Source organism: Mytilus californianus, unplaced genomic scaffold, assembly GCF_021869535.1.
Source record: "Mytilus californianus isolate M0D057914Y unplaced genomic scaffold, xbMytCali1.0.p SCAF_5, whole genome shotgun sequence".
Lineage (NCBI taxonomy): Eukaryota > Metazoa > Mollusca > Bivalvia > Mytilida > Mytilidae > Mytilus > Mytilus californianus.
In genome coordinates, this window is record NW_026262701.1 from 106,977,902 (window position 1) to 106,991,539 (window position 13,638).

A 13,638-nucleotide genomic window follows, 5' to 3' on the forward strand; every position below is an offset into this window, starting at 1 on the left:
ATGTTTTATCAATCATTGTTTGCTATTATTTTAACTTGGTGTAAAATAGAAATGATTTTTAAAGAATTTTTGTAGCCATTAAAAATTGAAAAAAATATAGTTTTATTCATTTTTACAACTCAAATCATAAACAAAAGAATCGATTAAAAAAAATCGGTCATATTTGGTTTCTCCGTATTTTCAGTAAAAGTAATTATACAAATTGTAGATCATTTTATAATTTATATAATGAAAATTTTAACTGGAAAAATGTTAGGCTTGAACATACCCTGTCTGCATCTATGGGTGAAATCTTTAGATGTAGCTGAGGGAAACGACCGAGTCGTAACAAAATATAAATAAAAAGTTGAAGATGTGTGAAGCAAACAACTTTAATTCGCAATATCTGTGTATGTGCATTTTGTTTATGATTTGTTATATCTTAAAAGTTTTAACTGGATGAAACTGATTATTAAGTTTGTAATTTTACAAGACACTGAAGTTATGTTTTTTTTTTTTAAAGAATTAGATTAAACACAGATCTGTTTGATAAAAAAATATCAATTTATAGAATTGAATCGTTATATATATAATGTATGTGTGTCTATTTTTTCTTTTCTATTTTGTCAAGTATTTAGGATTTTTTTTATACTGAAAGACCTTTTTTATTGTCAGTCTGTACGTGTAACATGTTTGTACTATAACAGGTATTAATGTAAATTTGTCACCATAACTAAATTAACCATAAGGGATCTACGTATTTGTATCAATTACTCACACTCATTATATTAAATTCTCGTGTTTTACGTACTATTCAATAGTATAAGCAGGTAGCATATGCAAAGTCTGTCTGCATCAGAAACTCCTCTTCACCTATATATTTTGTACACTATATTTTGTACAATATCTCAGTGCCGATTCTATATAGAGAATGTATGGACCCATTTTCTTTACAAACTTTATTTAACATGAAACAAGGTTTCTTGAACGGTACAATTTCATATTTTACTTTTCAAACGCTAATGTAAATTACTCATCCATTTTCTCATCAATAGACGAATTTCAATATACACTAAATATCTAGGAGAAATGTGTGCAGCTTGTGGCATTATTTCACAAATATAATATTTAATAAAACAAGAATAATTTGAATGGTAACGGATGTTTGCTACTCATCATTTCTATTTATTTGAATATTTTGTACCTCATCTAGCTATTTCCCATTTTTTACATTTTTATCCACCAATGAATATATGTCTTATGCATACAAAATATGGTAAAATATTTCCAAATTATTCGATTTAACAAAGCTTTTCATTAAATTTTCGGTACACATCTCGACGTACAATACACAGACATCAAATTACAAGATACTGAAACTAAATTGATTCACCAATAGCTAAAAATTATTACCTCATTCAGTGGTCTTTGAATCCAAATAGTGGAAATATGATAGTATTACGTAATAATCACTTGTTGTAAAGATTTAATACGATAAATTTGTATTGAAATCTTAACCTGTTACTACTATTTATAATATATTTACTATGAATCGACAGTTAGTTAACATTATTTAGAAAACAAACAAAAACACTGATGAAAGTGTTCATAGTTTGGAGTCACAACCTCAGATTTCAAACAGTTATAATTTCATAATAACACACTCAATATATCAAGGTTCAATATTTTAATTATAACTTCGGAGTGTTGATCAAGTCTCTTGAATTCATCGCATTATGTTTCGGAACGAGATTTTTGAACTTGTTCATCGTAAAAGAGTGTAGATGGATACAAAAACTAAGGCTAACGAAGTCAAATTGATGACCGTCTGCATTTCGGAAATATAATTCTCGTCGTTTTCGAACCCAAAAATTGAAAATCGGGAAGTTTAAACGGGATGGAACTGATTATTCAGTTTGGCATTTCCATGATACTGAAGTTATGTTGTTTTTAACTATTAATATGAAATCTGTTTGATTAAAATTTATCAATTTCTAGATATGAATCGTTTGATATATAATGCGTATGTGTCTAATTTTTTCTAGCATATGTTGTCCTGTATTTAGGGTTTTTTTTTTACACTGGAAGACCTCCTTTATTGTCAGTCTGCACGTGTAACAAGTTTGTACTATTACAGGTATGTAATGTAACTTTGTCATCATAACTTAGTTAACCATAAGGGATCTACATATTTGTACCAATTACAAACATTAATTATATTAAGTTCACATGTTAAGTTACTATTCAAATGTATATAAGGTAGCATATACTATGTTTGTTCATTAGACACTACTTTACACCTATATATTTTGTACAATATACTTTGTACAATAACTCAGTGCAGAATTTATATAGAGAATGTATGGACCCATTTTATTCACAAACTTTAGTTAACATCAAACAAGGTATCTTGAATCGTACAATTTCTTTTTTTTACTTCTCAAAGGCTAATGTAAATCACTCATTCATTTTCTTGTCATTAGACGAATACTAATATACACATAGTATCAAGGAGAAATGTGCCTAGGTTGTGGCATAATTTCACAAATATCATATTTAATCAAACGAAAACAATTGAAGGATAACGGATCATTTCTATTTATTTGAATATTTTGTGGTTAATCTGGTTACCTCTCAAGCACATATCTTACATTTTTATCCACCACCTAATATATGTCTTATGCATACAAAATATATATACAATGTTTCAAACGGCGTCTTATTCGATTTAACAAAGCCTTTCAATAAATTCTCGGTAGACATCTCGACGAAAAATACAAGATACTGAAACTAATTTGATGCAAAAAGTAAGATAACAAAAATACCTGGTGTATTAAACCTGGTTTTATAGCTAGCTAAACCTCTCACTTGTATGACTGTCGCATAAAATTCCATTATATTGAAAACAATGTGTGAACAAAACAAACAGACATAATAGGTAAAAATGTCAAAAATAGGGGTACAGCAGTCAACATTCTGTTATAATCTTAATTACTATAAAAACAAACAAATCTGTCAACAAAGAAAAACAAAACGGCATATAGACATAGCACATAAGCAAAAATGAAAGACAAGAATACAAACAATGACCACAGCACAACAACACATTGGCGGGATGCATAAGTACCGAGCCACGCAAAAGGATATTACCAAAAAATGACCAAACAGTAAAGGTTAATAATTTTACAAAGACATATAAAAGAACACTATAACACGTAATTAAGATGATAAACAACGTTAGTACCTAGAATCTATACTTCAAGACCATCATGTATTATTTGTGAAGTTGATACGGAATATTTATCAACAAGGTCTTGGTATCTTACAATGAACTTTTTTTTAGAAAAGGACGAGAAGTTCTTTGATATAACCCTGGTTCATCAACTTTCTGCTCAGACACTGGTGCACATGACGTTTTATAAAGTTTGGTTAGCAGCTGCAAGCTCTTAAATAACGAATGAGTTGGGAAATGTATATCCCATATGCAGGTTAAGTTGGTATATTGCTACTAAGGTGGGGGGGGGGGGATTGATAATTTCATAATTAAAATCGTCTCGTTTGTCATAGATTTTGGTGCTTATGTCAAATTCAAGGTGTAAGTATAAAACGCGGCAGAGGAAGCCGTGTCTGTTGTTTCTTTAATTTCTAACTCTGGAGGATATATTAATGGAACCCAATCAGAAAAGTTTGGATTGTTAATGGAAAGAACATCATCAATATATCTGAATGTGAAATTAAATGATCTGGCTTCTTTGATCTTCTTGTTGTTGACAAGTGTCTGAAGGAACTCCGACTCATATGAAAATAAGAAGAGGTAGGTAAGGAGAGACGCACAGTTCGTTCCCATAGGAATGCCGACAATTTGTTGAAAAAGTCTACCTCCAAATTCAACAAATATGATGTCAATTTGAAACTCCAGCAACAAATGCGCACTTCTAAGTTTTATTTTACTTTCAATTGTGCACGTATCCAAATATTGGAAATCGTTATTTTTGTGGTTTTTTTTTTATTTCAGAGTGCTCTGATCCATGTGCTGTTTACATCATTTTGATGCTTTATGTGTGCTTAATTTCTTTACGCTTGTGTACTTATTTTATATATTCATTACTTATGTGTATTTATTTTCAATGCTTATGTGTGCTTATCGTAGTCAAATCTCCGATTATTGTGATGTTTTTTTATATATGATGTTGTTTTTATAAGAGCTTTCTTAAGCTCATGTTTACTGTTATCTGTATATATATCCCCATTCAAAATATGATACACATTTTTTACTAGCATTCCCTAGGTAACAGCTCCTAGTATCGCGCAATCGCTTGAACTCCTCCTCTTACTATAGCTTATGAAATTCAACTTTCATATTAGTATGAACGAGCTTTTAATTCGGGTTTTCTTTAATGGATATTTTGGGTTTTTTTGTTGGTGTTTTTTTAATTACAATGAGAACTGATAAATAAATCATGTATCCCAGACTAATGTATGAATCAGGTATTGAACCACTAAATCGAACCCGGTCAGAAAGAACATACAAGAAAAATATTTGGATAATTTTGGTCTCAATTGAAAGCTGAAGGACTTAGGATCACTGTAGAACCTTTGTTGAAAGTTTCTTAGAATGATACAAAAATATATTAAATAAAATTAGAGGGCACATTTGCCCTGTTGTTCAGATCAGAAGTACCAGTTTTTGTACTACCAAACTTCCGGGAACCAGTGCGCTCTAATATGCAAATAAAGGTATGTTGAATTTTTCAGCATAAGTCATGATAAGGTATAGTATTGACATGAAATGACTGCCCCCTCATTTGAACTTAAGACAAAGTAACCATTAATGCTTGAAAATGCAGAATTCAACATTGAAAGCAATGGGGATATGAATTAGTGGTTTTATTCCGTCATTACACATTCAACGGATTTGGTGTAAAGACTTCGTGGACAGTCTGAGAAACGCATTACCTTATTCAATGCAAAAATATAAGTAAACAGTATCGACAGGATATAGGACCACGAGTTATCATAACTGCATATATAAAGCAATATATTTTTAGTTATGTTTTAATATTCTTTAAAACAAACTCAATGTTAGTACCGATAAAACAATTTTTAAAGTATAAGTTGAATCAAAGGATCACAGAGTTAACATTAATCGTTTGTAAATTTAAGGGATCTATAAACAAACATCAACGTAAAATTTGGGTACGATATCCCGTATAGTTGCTTCAATCCCCATCCTTTGGTCTTAACAAACAGAGCAACTGAAAAAAACTGTTGTAATCCTGAATTAAAATGGGTACAGACACTACGTATGAATTAATTTAGAGTTTTAAAGAAGTCAACATAGATCTTTTTTTAATATTGTATCCAACACAAATCTTTTGATAAAAATGATATGAAAGCAAAACCAAATTAATTGAATCTCGTCTTAACAGTTTTATCATTTTTTGTAGGTAATGATGAATGCTTGTGTTTCATGTCAGGTGTCTCTAAACAATGGTGAAGAAATAACACAACTAAGAGAGAAAGGATGTAACAAAGTTAATAGGACCAGCTCAACCAGAAATGATACGATCGTCACAACTCCAGGACAAAAAGTTCATCAGAAATGTCGACGTGATTACATAAACGCTAATTTAATCAAGAATGACTTGAGAGACAATGATTAATCAACAACCTAGCTAAGTCGTGACTTACGCTCTTCCACTACTGGTTTCGAGTTCAGAAGAAATGTTTGTTTTGTTGAAATTATACAAACTTTTCGGAGAGCAAAAGGGGAATCGACGTGTTTCCTGTCAGGACAACAATTTTTTCTTAAAAACATCTGCAAAGAAAGAAATGATGAATGGTCCGAAATCGTTTTGAGGAGGCTAAACATTGCGCAATCCGATTTGCACGCGGCAGATGCAATATACCACCAAACATGTAATGTTAATTTTAGAACTGGTAAGCAAATCCCCGTTTCGAAGCAAGCAAACAAAGAGGTCAAACGAACGACACCAGGACGACCAAGAGAAGATTTACCAGAGAAAGTTTTCCTGCAAATAGATAGACAATAAGAAGAAACACAAGACGAACCTGCAACCGTAAGCGATCTCGTTCAGGCTATGGAAGAAATATGCGGAGAGAAGGCGTATAGTGCGGTGCACATGAAAAAGAGACTGCAAACTCATTTTGGATCCGATATAATCATCACGGAAGTAAACGGAAAGTCACATTCAGGAGAACAGCATTATCTATACTGAACGAGTTTTACAGAAGACCATCATCTAAGAGTCCAGAAGATGAAAACGTTTCGGTGATAGAAATCAAAGCAAATATTATGAGTCTTAGTTAGAGATTCAAAATGTATATATCCGTCTTCTGTTGATATGAACTCACATAAAAACACTACTTTTGTCCAAGATTCGTTACGAACATTTCTAAGTGCGTTATCACTTATTGCACCACTACAAATCGCCATCGGTGTACAAATGCATCATCACCTTGGATCAAGGTTTTTGTTTGACACTTTGAACGCTCTTGGTTTTGCTCGTTCTTGTAGGTGTAACACCACTAATTCGGGCCCAGCCAGATAGCACATACCAGAACGTAGTACATATTTAACACAAAATGGTTCCTACGCATGAGTGTTACTTTCAAAATAAGTAGAATATTTAGGTATTTTTGGTATCAAATGAAAGCTGAATGACTGGTGATCATTGTAGAACACTTTTTGACTTATAATTTTGAATATTAAAAAAACTGCACCAAATTTTTAAAAAGAGGGTACATTTTGCCTGTTTGTCAGATCTGAAGTACCTGTTATGGTACATCCGAAGTTCCTGGAACCAGTTCTTTCTTATATGCCATTAAACGTATGTTGATTTTCAGTACAAGACACCATAAAGTGTTGCTTTGACATGCAGTGATTGTCACTTTATTTGAACTTAAAATAAAAGAGCTGTGCCTGCTTGAAATTGAGGAATTTAACATAGAAAGCAATGGGGCCATGAATTAGTGGTGTACTTCCGGTAGAGAGGTTCAAAGATTTGAACTTAATGCTGCTGCTTCTCATGACAGAACCGACACACATATTAGGAATGACACTTTCGTTCAGTATATAGCTGATAACGTATACCATTATCTGCAAACTTGATGGTCATGGAACATTTCATGGTATGGGCATGATTGCAGCTGTAAATCCAGGATTTTGACTTGACAAAGCTGTCCATAGGCTGTCTCTTACACTAAAGGTAGTCTCTGAGTTAGCGAAGATCAACATAGATTATTATAAGATGCAATCTAGACAATCGTTTCAGGCAGAGTTCGAAACCATGGATTATGAGCCGAGTATGGTCGATACAACGTGGAAGTTAGAACTTCTGTCAAAAGTATGCTTGCCTTTGACATGCAACCGACCTAGTTAGTCAGCCATTATGCACAAAGTGATGGAAAGTTATTACCCAAGAAAATCATCTGTTGTTTTTTGCTAATGATAGACATGAATCCTAGTGATCTCACATGTATAAATTCAACTCTTAACTTCATAAGCAAGCAAGCAAAGTCTCAACATTGTTCACCTATTTTGGCATTTGATCATCCCCTCTCTTGGAAGGCAATGAACATATCTTGCCTTGCAGCTTTGAGACACAATCTTTATGTCAAATCATCACGAGTATACTTACAACAAATGCAGAACTCTAAAACAACACATCCTGAAGTATTGGCTTTTTTACAATCAGGTTATCAATTGATAAGACGGATTGATAAATTTTGGGCAGGTCTTTCTCCTGATTTGGTCATAGAACAGTTTTCAATTAGCAGCTTAAAGACGATAGGCGGTATGACTCGGGGCAGAGGTATGTCAGAGGGTCAGCGAGCCCACTGGATTTTATCTATGCCAAACTGCGCGGAATTGAACAATGCTTTGCAAGAGTTTACGGGAGTCAATTATGGAACAAGTGACCAACATAAAGAAGGTGGGGATTCCAGGGGATCGAGAGACTGTCAAGATTTGAAAACATATTTATCGTTTCTTATCAGCAGAAATCCTTTCGTAGAGGAAACCAGTTTGCAAAATATAGAAACAGGGGTCTCGGCGGACATATTTGTCAATGTTGACAATTCGAAGGAATTAGGGATTACAATTTTAAAGCCCATGGACGGACAGAAAATTGATGAAATTTCATTTAAGGGGAAAGAACAGGCCATTATCTTAAGTGGAAAATCAGCTATCAAAGTTGATGATGATGTCATTACTCTTGATTTACAGCTTCTGTTTCAGCGCTTTCGTGCTGCATCAAATGGCTTATATGAAGATCAGTCCGAAATATTTACTTATGAACTATGTAGTCATCCCAGTTCAATGTTTGATCCAAATGGGCTCATGCGAACAGCACAAAAATTGTGCGATTGAAATGAACGAAAACGACGAAACTAAGTATGTTATTGATGACGGCTCTCTTCTCCATCGTATACACTGGGAAAGCGGACTTTCTTTCGGTGAAATTTGCCAGAGGTACGTTGACAGTGTAGAACGGAAATATAGTAGTGCTATAGTTGTATTTGATGGATATGCCTCGGGTCCAGATACTAAAGATGTCACTCACCAGCGACGCACCAAAGAAATCATAGACACAAAAGTTTCATTCATGGATAAAACTCCTTTCAAATGTAAAAAAGAAATATTCAAACATCGAAAACAAGCAAAACTTCATTAATCTCTTGAGTGTAAAGGTGGTAGAAAAGGAAATTGAAACAAAACACGCAAATGCCGATGCTGATGTATTGATAGCCCTTACTGCAATCGAGTCTTCGAAAACAAAACCTAACTGTTTTGCTAGGAGAGGAAACTGATCTTCTCGTACTTCTTGTTTATAATGCGGACGTTACATCAAATTCGCTGATATTCAAATCCGGCAATGTGTCAAAAGTCAACACACATATCAAAATATGGGATATTTTGAAGACCAAATCGTTTCTTGGTGAGGAGCTATGTACATTGTTACCTTTAATTCATGCTATCAGTGAATGTGACACAACTTCAAGAATATTCGGATTCAGTAGAGCAGAGACTCTGAAGAAATTCGGAGAACACGACTTTGTTAAGGTTCAGGTACAGTTATTATGCAATACAAACACAAAGGATGTTGTAATTTCTGCTGGTGAAAACATTATTTCCTCTCTATATAATGGTGCTCCATATGAAGGACTTAACGTTCTCCGCTACAGAAAGTTTGCTAGCAGAGTATTGTTCAAATATATACTTTGCCGCCAACATCAAAAACGGCTTCATTTCATAGCCAGAGGTCTTATCTTCAAATAAAAATGTGGATGGACAAGGATAATTTAAATCCGTGTGAATGGGGTTGGAAAGTCGCTAATGGAAAGCTTGTTCCAGTCAAGTGTACGATGGACGCAGCTCCCTCTAAATTACTCAACATTATTCGATGCAATTGTAAGACAAACTGTGACACTAAAAGATGTAGAAAAAACGGACTTGAATGTTCAGTAGCATGTGGCGAATGTAAAGGAATTGGTTGCACAAATTTGAGTTTGTTTTTTTTAGAAAATATAAATTATCGATTTTGCACTAAAAAACTAACATTTTCACCCGAAATTTTCAACTTCCTGCATTTTTAAGTTCATCATATTTAAAAAAAAATCATTGTTGTAATAAGATCTATTCACTTAAATAACAATTATGTACGTTACTATTTTCGTTTTTTAGTCACGGCAAATTTCCAGTTTTCAGCGATTTTTCACCAAAATCGAAAGTTTTCACCCAAAATTAATAATTTCCCTTCATCAAAACTTTCTCGATTTTTTATATGTTCAACAGTACACAAAAATCAGCTAGAAAAACTTGAAGAACATTCTGTTGCAATTAGTTTGAGGTTTGGTCATATTTTGGCTAGAATGACTGGACTAGTTGAAAGTCGATGATGTCACGATAAATACATGCAAAAGTGGGGAGCTTTAATTTTTCTAAAAGGGAACAACACACAAGCCAAAGTTTGAGGTTTGGTCATATTTTGGCTAGAATGACTGGACTAGTTGAAAGTCGATGATGTCACGATAAATACATGCAAAAGTGGGGAGCTTTAATTTTTCTAAAAGGGAACAACACACAAGCCAAACCCCTGTAAGGTTAACTTTGCCTGATAAAGCTGGAATCTTTGTTTCCTAATAATTTGTTAACATAGAATTTGAGAATGATATGTTGATTTAATTTGACAGACATTTACTAATTACTTTAATATTAGATGATATGCTAAATGTCAATTATGACAAGGGTTTCCTTGACTTGTTTAATGACCGAAAAGTATATAATTATATGGTATTATATAACTTTTATTAAATCGACGCATAAATCTATATTTTTAACCAAAGTATACAAATACACACAATATATCATATTACACAATACATCTGTACAGACATACAAAAGACAAACAAATGTATTAAAGAGACAAATATATCTTAATTACAATAGAGGTTACACGAAAAAGGTACAGGAAATGGTATTTATTAACCTTATAGATTTAAAAGTACCTTAAACATGTTAAAGTCTTTGTTAGTAAAAAGTTAGGCAAGAACTGATGTTCATTAATTTGACTGAATCAACATCGCCACGGGTTAACACTAAAAATGGAATAATTTGGTTGGCTACTCCTTTGACAGTTTGATAGAAATCTTACGCAATAGAACATTATTGAAACAATAAAACAACTTACAATTTAATAGAATACATTTGAAATATTTGAACTTGTTCATAAAATATAATGTCCTACAAATCAATTTATTGTTTTAACAAAGGTAATAATTCATATTAATTTCATAAACAATAAAAAAAAAACTTCAGATGGAACATTCCTTTGTCTTTGCAATAATAAGAAAGTATTAGGGTAATCTATCACTATATATTTCCTCAGATAGAACTTTCTTATGCTTTGCCAAAATGGAGATTTTGCAATGCTTTTAAAAAAAAAAATCTAAAGTTTGGGTCACCGAGCTATTTTTTAAGCTACAAGTCGTCCAAAATTGCCCGATTTTGCAAAGATTGTTCATGAAAAAATACTTTTTGTGAAATAAAAGAGAATTCTATGAGATAGTATTTTGAAATATGATATGAGAAGATAAGTTTTATATAACGTTTTAAGAAAATAAAAAGAGAAAATGGTTTCACCGACTTGTTTTCTTGCTACAAGTAAAAAATGAAAACTTCACTTTCATTCCAATATAAAAAGTTTACTATGAGAGTTATCTCCCCATTTATGGCTAAATTCAAACGTTGCATTGAACAAAAAAAACCAAACATTTAGTATTTGTTAAAACAGTATAAATAATGCAATAACTCACTTTTCTTTCTTTATTTCAACTAACAGTCAAACACATCAATTGCCAATCTGACTTAATATTTGTAGATTTAAGCAAAGAACTAAACCGATTGTGTAGTGCTCTTTTACAATTTAAGATGGCGGTATACAGTTAAACTTCCTCAAACAGAATTCTGGACTATGGAGGAGGTTTACTTCAAATTTTGAAAACTATTCTTACTTACATACATAACCACTTATGCTAAAAAATAGATCAAAAATCGCAATCAACAGGACAGACACCAACTGCATTGAGACAGATGTATACTATCAATCAAGGGTATACGTGGAGTTTACACCCCAATTAAAAAAAAGTAAACTACTGTAACAGGCAAATTATATTTCAAATCAACGGAAAGCAGCTTAAACTATATCTAGCGTTGAATACACAAGTTATCACGTAGAACAAAGCAGGTTAATCTTAAGTAAAGTCACTAAAGGTTTTGGCTCAAACGAACTTTTAACATATATCAATCCATTGAACTACACATAGTTATCATACAAGGAATAAATCAATAAATTGGAAGTCCTAACCACTCTTTTTATGTGGTGATATAGAAGTCACAGCGCATGATTTGTTGGACAGTACCCAGTTTCAATTCATGTGTGAACAACATCTTTACAACATCAAAAGAAAATCAGAATTACGCATGATAAATCTAGTGCCCCCGAAACACTTTTCTGGATTTACCTTCATCAGACAGAAACGTTCAAACCAGAACTTTTTTAAGTCCATAATGTCACGATAAATACTTGAAAACTAAAGGAGCTATAATATTTCCAAAAAGGGAACAACAGAAAAGCCAAACCATTGTAAAGTCAACTTTGCCTGATAAAGTTGGAATCGTAGTTTTTTAACAATTCTTCAACAGAGAATTTAAGAAAGGTATGTTGATTTAATTTGACAGACATTTTCTTATTACATTAATTAGATAATATGTTAAATGTCGTTTATGACAAGGGTTTCCTTGACTTTTGATGACCATATTGATTTACTTATGCTTTATTATATAACTTTTATTAAATCGACACATATATCTTTATTTCTTAACCAACCAAATTACATTGGTATAGAGATACACACAATATATAGTTATTACATTATACATATGTAGAGACATACAAAAGACATACACATATTTTGCAGAGGCAAATATATCTTAATTACACTAGAGGTTACACGAAAAAGGGACACGAAATGGTTAATCTATGAGAACATACACGCATATCTATTTACCTTGTAGATTTACAAGTACCTTAAAGTCTTTCTTAGTAACAAGGTATACAAACATTGATGTTAATTAATTTGACAATGTCAAGGATTAACACACAAAATGAATTGATATGGTTGGTTCCCTTTATTGAAACTATAGTTTTGTGTACTTCTTTGAGTGTTTGATGGAAATCTTATACATTTGCAGTAGTACATTTGTATGACAATAAAGCAACTTACATTTCAATAGAATACATATGAAATATTTGCATTTGTTCATTTGTTCATTTAAATTATTGTCACTCAAACGGTTATGATTTTTATTAATTTCATAAACATGAAAAATAAATAAATCAGATGGTACATTCCTTCGTCTTTGGGTTTATTCGATCATTAGAAAGTATTAAACATAATTTCGTGCTATAGTGGAGGTTTACTGCAATTTTAAAAACTATTTTTACTTAAATACCTAACCAGATGTGTTGAAAGATAAATCGAAAATCCAACTGCATTGATATACTGTCAAGCAAGGGTATATGGGGGAGTTATAACGCACATTTGTATATATTTAGGTCTTTCCACTTTTCTGTGGAAAGACCTATTGTATTTGTTCTGAATATTAGGTCTTTCCACTTTTCTGTGAAAAGACCTATTGTATTTGTTCTGATTATTAGGTCTTTCCACTTTTCTGTGGAAAGACCTATTGTTTTTGTTCTGATTATTATTATAATTTTCTTCCGCCAAATTTTATTCTCGCGTAATATTTTTGTTTTGCAATATGTCGCTAAGATATTTCTTATATAGTATCATACAGTTTATGCGCTTTTTATTTTCACCCATTCTAAGCTGAACAATTTTCTTTGTAAGAGCTATTTCCCAAAACACTGTTTTCCTTGTGACTACATCTACTCCGTAACGGCAAAAGAAAGCGACAAATTAATTTTATAAAATTTCTCGTTATATCCTTCGCATGATTTGTCTTATTTTGACCGAAGCGATATGAACACTCCATATTAGAGTTATTTCCCCTTATGCATGTGATATAAGTAATATGCATTTCTAACTGGTAAACCATAAGTGTTAGAGACCTAG